General features: G+C 52.4%; 2 pseudogenes; both read right to left on the bottom strand.

Moving 5' to 3' along the window:
* Positions 1–9: 9 nt before the first annotated feature.
* Positions 10–1,380, bottom strand: LOC100903497 (tigger transposable element-derived protein 6-like; annotated as a pseudogene).
* Positions 1,381–4,967: 3,587 nt separating this feature from the next.
* Positions 4,968–6,193, bottom strand: part of LOC100903354 (mRNA cap guanine-N7 methyltransferase-like) — a 1,646-nt pseudogene continuing 420 nt past the window's right edge.

Genomic DNA, 6,193 nt, shown 5'->3' with positions numbered 1-6,193 from the left:
ATCACGGACGGTGGTTCGCGCTCTTCAACGTCCTCATCTTCCGCGCCCGAACTGTCACTGTCATCAAGAGACTCGGGCATCCCGGTTTTCGAAACCTCTCTGAGAATCGACGACTCGGTCAAAACCTCGCACGTTTGGAGGTCGTCATCCACGGTTATGTAGCCTTCGAGGGAAAATCCTGACGGTAGACTCATGCCTTGCATTTCGTCATCCCAGAATCCAGAAAGATCGGTCGAGTCTTCACGACTGTCTTCGTCTGGAGCGGCGCAAAGACCAAGCAGGCCGCTGTTTTTCCAACATTTCCGGATTGTTTCCGACTTGACTTCTGACCAAGCGTGAGCTATCATATCCATGGCCGCTTTCACGTCAACCTTCGACATGGAGCCGACTTCCAAGTTTACCAGTATTCGCCGAACCAGGTCTTTTCTATAGTTAGCTTTCACGGCCCTTATTATCCCCAAGTCTAAGGGTTGAAGCACCGAGGTGCAATTGGGGGGAAAGTTTTCGACGCGTATATTCGACATGCGCGGCAAACTCATGTGCGCTGAGCAATTATCGATCAAGAGTAGAACGCTCCTTTTCTGCCAGCGCATGTCTTTGTCGAACCTGATCAAGCACTCGGTGAAGAGATCTCGCGTCATCCACGCGTTGCGGTTTCCCCGATATTGGCACAATAAGGATCTGACATCTCTCAAACATCGGGGTTTCGCAGACTTCCCGACGATTAAAATTCTCCGTTTCTCTGTTCCGCTGGCGTTACAACAAAACAAAGTCGTCAATCGAAGCTTCGACTTTTTACCCCCTTTGCAAGCGTCGCCTATCATCGCCAGCATTCGCTCCGGTAACAACTGGTAGAACAAACCCGCTTCATCAGCGTTGAACACATCATCTGGAGAGTAAGCAGCTATAACTTCTCTTATAAACCTGTCCTTCCATTCGTTCGCTTTTTCGATGGGGGCATCACTTGACTCTCCGCACAGAACTTTGGCGCGAATTCCATATCTTTCCTTGAAACGCGCCAGCCAGCCTTCGCTGGCTTGAAAGTCTGGATGACCGAGGGATCTCGCGAACAATACAGCTCTCTCGCGGAGCAGCGGACCCGAAACGGGGACGTTGTTTGAACGCATCTCTTGAAGCCACAGAAACGTAGCTTTGTCGACTCTCTCGTATTTGGCTGTCCTCAATCTTTTTCTCTCAGGATCGAACTCGACTCCTTCTTCTTCGAGTCTCTGACGATTCTTCAGGAAGGTAGAAAGCGTTGATTTGCTGATGCCAAATCTCCGGGCCACGTCCACCTTCTTCACGCCGGAGCGTAAACTCTTCGAGGACTTCAAGTTTCTCCTTTAAGGAGAATTGCTTCCTCCTCGTCTGGAGAGCCATGGTGTCCACGCACACGACTTTTCGAAGGGCAGACCGAGCTGCTTTATGTGCGTGACGTCTCCCTCTTGGTATGTGCACGTGTCTCTGTCTCAGTGCGGCATGGAGATCGCACAAGACTCGTATTGGATGCAGCAGATGACATCCGCCGAGTCCCGCTCCCAACATGCTTCTTTTCTACGCGACTCCCTCTTCAGTGAAGTCTGGAATTCGCTGTAAGGAGCTTGTGGATCAAATTGACGTAATTTTCTCGTACGTTCTACCGGGAAATTCGTAGTACCGAAGTTCGTCGTAACGAAGTTTTCTACCATTGGTTCCTATGGCGAACCAAACAAGAATCGAAATTTAGGACGTTATATCGAAAATTCGTTCTAACGCGGTTCGCTATAAGGAGGTTTGACTGTAACTTTATTCAGGCCAAGATGGTGACCTGGGTCTCCCAGGAGAAGCCGGGCATCAACTTCGCCCTGATCCATCTGCCCAACACCCTGCCGGGGCTGTGCGCGTACTTTTGGAAGGCCATGCAGCCGACCGACCAGCTCACCGTCGCCGCCCTGCTGAAGACAATGTACGCCACGCAGCTCGCCCTTGACGAGCCCGAGCAGTCGGAAAACAGGGACGCGATGAAGTCCTTCTGGAATTCGACGGCCCGGAGCACGACCAACGAGGCCAGAGTGGCGGCCTTCCGGGCCTCGAGGCAGGCGCTCGCCGGCCCGTTCGACGAGAAGATATTCGCCACCCAGGCGGCCGACAAGTACTATCTGGTCAGGGTGTGGTCGACGGGGGAGGTGTCGGTGGTGGTCCCCGCCAATAACCTCTTCTACACGAGGAAGGAGCTCGAGGACTGGGTGAAGGAGCCCTTGTCGATGGAGGGGAGCCCCAACGTGGGCGCCGGGCCCTTCCCCGGGGACCAGGACGACCCGCTCCGCGGGAAGGGGGCCAAGGACGGCCCCGCCACCAAGCCGAAGCCCTCCAAGAAGGACAAGAAGGCCGCGGAGGACGACAGGCCCGAGCCCCAGGCCCCGCCCGCGCTCCCGGCGGCCCCAGAGCCCTCAAGCTCCAAGGCCCAGGCGGAGCCCTCCGAGGACACGGCTAGCAGGGGCAGCACGACGCGACGGCCCGGAGGGGTTCCCTCGATTAGACCGCTCATCCCCCGGTCGACGAGCACCTCTCCCATCCCTCGGTGACCCGGTCTGCCAGGGACAGGCATTCGCCATGAGTTTCTTGGGGTCGGTTGAGGTGTCGTAGTGCTTTTCATTTTTCTCATATTTCTCGCCGCTATCGCGCTGAGCCTTCCGCCCGCGGATTGAGTGCGGAGTCGAGGTTCCCGGTGGAGAGGTGTCTGCGCGAAATACCCGCATGTTTATGCGAGCGTGTTTTGGACGAAGGTTTTCACTTACCGATTAGCATTCATATTGGATGGACGAATCAGAAAATCTTCTCTGGATCTTTGCGTTCTCGACTCCCGACTCATTCCGCTATTCACTGTTTTTCGATGGATCAAACGATCAGAAAGCTCGGTCGTTACGGGCTATGAAGACATCCAGTAACGGCCTTCATACGTTGAACTCTTCCGCCCTCGAGCCAAGCGCAAGAGACGAGGCCGGTTTTCGGACCCTCGACTTTCCCTCCATCGGTATCTATGCTTCTCGTACGCGAGTCGAGGTATCCGTATCGATTCGTTTCCGAGCGAGGAAAACTCTTATCCGGCATATTTTGCAGTTCATTTCTTCGGTGGGTCTCGGTGAATTCTTCATCGAATCGGAAGTAGAGGAGGCCGAGAAGAAGCGTCAAGAAGAGGTGAATCGAGTACGGAGGCCGGAGGACCCGTAGAGCGCACCTGGACCAGAAGTACAAGATCTCAGACCGCTGTAAGATTAACTCGAGGAGAAAAGATCTCGCAAAAAGCCGGGAAGGAAGAATCGAAGAAGCTAGAACACGTCGTCGAGGGTCTCGAGTCGTTGGAAGGGGAATTCCCGGAGCAAGTCTACCAGATTCGTATGGCGAACGAGCTCAGGGAACGTGCGGAAGAACGGAAAGAACTCGAGGCTTATTCACCCCGTCGGCGAGCCAGATATTGAAATCGAGCCCACGGAAAAACCGAGTCAGAGTCGAAAGATTACCAAGTCGCAGGCATCTCTTCTCGCTGGTGCAATCAAACGCAAAACGGAATCGACCAGTGACGACGCTCAAAACAAGAAAGCAGAAGCAGCGAGGGACGATACCCCGGAAGTGCTTGGCATCCTCCCCGGTTGGGGTCACGGACAGCTCAGACGTCGATGTCCCGAAAGTCCCGCTGATGAGGCTCTTTGTTCGTCTGGCGGTGACATTTCGAGATGATGTTTCGTGATCTAGGAAATAAACTGTTAGTTTATTAAAGTTATCTAGGAAATAAACTGTTAGTTTATTAAAGTTATCTAGTTACCTAGATCACGAAATTCTCCGAGATTAATTAATTAGTTAATTAATCACCGAGATTCTCCGAGCGGTACGGTAATCCAAACCAGGGGTAGGCAACTCGCGGCCCGCGGGCCGCATGCGGCCCCTTCCGGAATTTGCGAACTTCGAATGGTTAAGTAGCTACCTAATGCATCATTAGGTAATGATTAGGGCTAGGCGTTTGTGGCGGCCGCCACATCCGCCATGAAGTCCGCGATTTTCGGCCGGAATGCCCACCTTCCGCGAATTTCGGAGTTTTTTTCACGGGATAAACATGATCAGTTTGACTCCCCCCGTGACAGACCCCGCATCCCGTTCGATAGATTCCGAGGGAAGCATCGATTGCGAGATATCCTTATCAGCTGCGGACTTCTTCCGCGCCTGTCGCGTATTCGACCCCGCGAAGTTGAAAGCAATCGAGATCGAAGCCGGCTACGTCATCGAAAATATACTGTGGTTCGAGGAAAACGATCCGGGGAAGGCTGAACTCCGACTATATGTACTTGTCGGCCGAGAGAAAACTCGAGGCTTCGTCTCATCCGATAGTTTTGTGGATAAATGTGACGGCTCGTTTTCCCGAATCGGCGAAGATCGCTCTGACTTGTCTGAGTGAACCCGGCAACAGTGTTTCGGCGGAGAGATCTTTCAGGAAATGCGCGACTGTTCTTCGAGATGATAGACGTAGTATAAAAAGTAAGAATCTCAGCATGTACAATATGCTTAATCATAACAGTGACGAAATGTCTTCTGGTCCTAGCTTCAGGCCTCCTAGCTTGCACGAGGTAATTGACGACAGCAGACAAACATAAGCATGAGCTTTCGTTTTGCTTGTTCGGAGCTATGAAGCTGCCCTTGTCTTTTTCCCGAGTTAGCGCGATCCGTGGACAAAGCATCCGCCATAAGTCCGCGATTTTTGCTGGGGAGATCCGCCACAGGTCCGCGATATTCCCGAAAAAAGTCCGCCACAAACGCCTAGCCCTAGTAATGATCCATCAACCAGCTGGATGCGGCCCGCCCAATGCGGCCCGCGGGCCCCGCGAAGCTACCCAGATCTGGTGTAAACCACTCGAAACGCAAATACAACGCGTTCTCCTTATTGGAATGGACACAATGATCATCCCTCGTCATCAATGCGCTCAGCAGGCGATTCTTCATTCCTTAACAAAGGCGTATGCGACATAAATTGTCAGTGCTTCCCACTCAGGTTTCGATAACGTTCCCTGAAATGAATCGAAATTTTCCAAAACAGAGCAACAAGTCGCATCCAAGAACGTGATGCTTGGGTTGGAGTGTCCATTCGCTCCTCGCGACGGATATTCTCGTCGCCCTCACTGCGTATCACTTGTGAGGGAGTGTGAAGCGCAATGCCCGGATTCTGAAGTGAGAGAGGAGGAAGAAAAACTCGCTACTAACCACAGGTCTCTTCGTCTGCTCGTGAACCTTTTGGGCGTGCGCGTAATCGTCCGCTTCCCCCGAGAGTTGCGACCCGTGCCCGGGCGGATACGTTTCCAGTGCGTTCATCTTAGTTAATCTTAGTTAATAAAAACGATCCTTCGTCTTCGTTTCTGTATTCATTGTAGAATTCTTCGAATGTCCAGCATTTGACAATCTGTAGACCGTGCTCCTTCGCGAGGATTTTCAGCATCTCGAAGTTCACGAGGAACTCCGCACAATCGACGACGCCGTCTAGATGGAAATCGTATTTACATCCGAAGAGAGGGAACTCTTCTTTTGAATCGAAAGTGACTCTGTATACATCGTTTCCGAAACTCAGATTGTCCGACTCCTTGAGACGGCGTCTGGAAGCACAACGAGAAGCTTCGATGAGCCTTCGAGGAACTTTGAATTTCCAGCCACGTCTGGAACAATTCAACTCTCCGCTCTCGCCTTTCTCCCCTTCGGTCCTCGATTCTCTCTGCGGTTTGGTTTTCAAAAAAATCAATGATTCAAATCTCCCGAAACTCCCGGGTCGTACTCACATGAGTTCGTATGCGTTCGGCGTGTGCCGATGAAATAGCCTCCCTTGCGGAGTCTCTCCGCTATATTTTGTACCATGCAGCGCGCTTGCGTCAGGGACTCGAAACTGGAAAGCGAGAATGGAAGAATCGACGTACGGGACTGAGGTGGCCATTGAGAGAGTTCGTTGGATAGTGTCGAGATGTACCCACCAATAATGCAAGGTGAACTGACAAGACACCATGTCGAAAACGATGTCGGGCTTCGCATATTTCGAAACCAAACGATCTTTTGTACAATCAGCGACGATGGAGTCTGCGTCGAAGATATCGAAGCCCTGTCTGTCGGCTCTCGCCTTGTTGTCCATGTAGCGCTCCTTGGCCTGGAAGGAGCCTTTTGTCAGTGAAGGAGTCCGGTCCGG

Source organism: Galendromus occidentalis, unplaced genomic scaffold (genome assembly GCF_000255335.2).
Source record: "Galendromus occidentalis unplaced genomic scaffold, Mocc_1.1 scf7180000076833, whole genome shotgun sequence".
NCBI classification, from domain to species: Eukaryota; Metazoa; Arthropoda; class Arachnida; order Mesostigmata; family Phytoseiidae; genus Galendromus; species Galendromus occidentalis.
The sequence above is the reverse complement of the archived record's forward strand: the minus strand, read 5'-3'. Positions and strand labels throughout refer to the sequence as shown.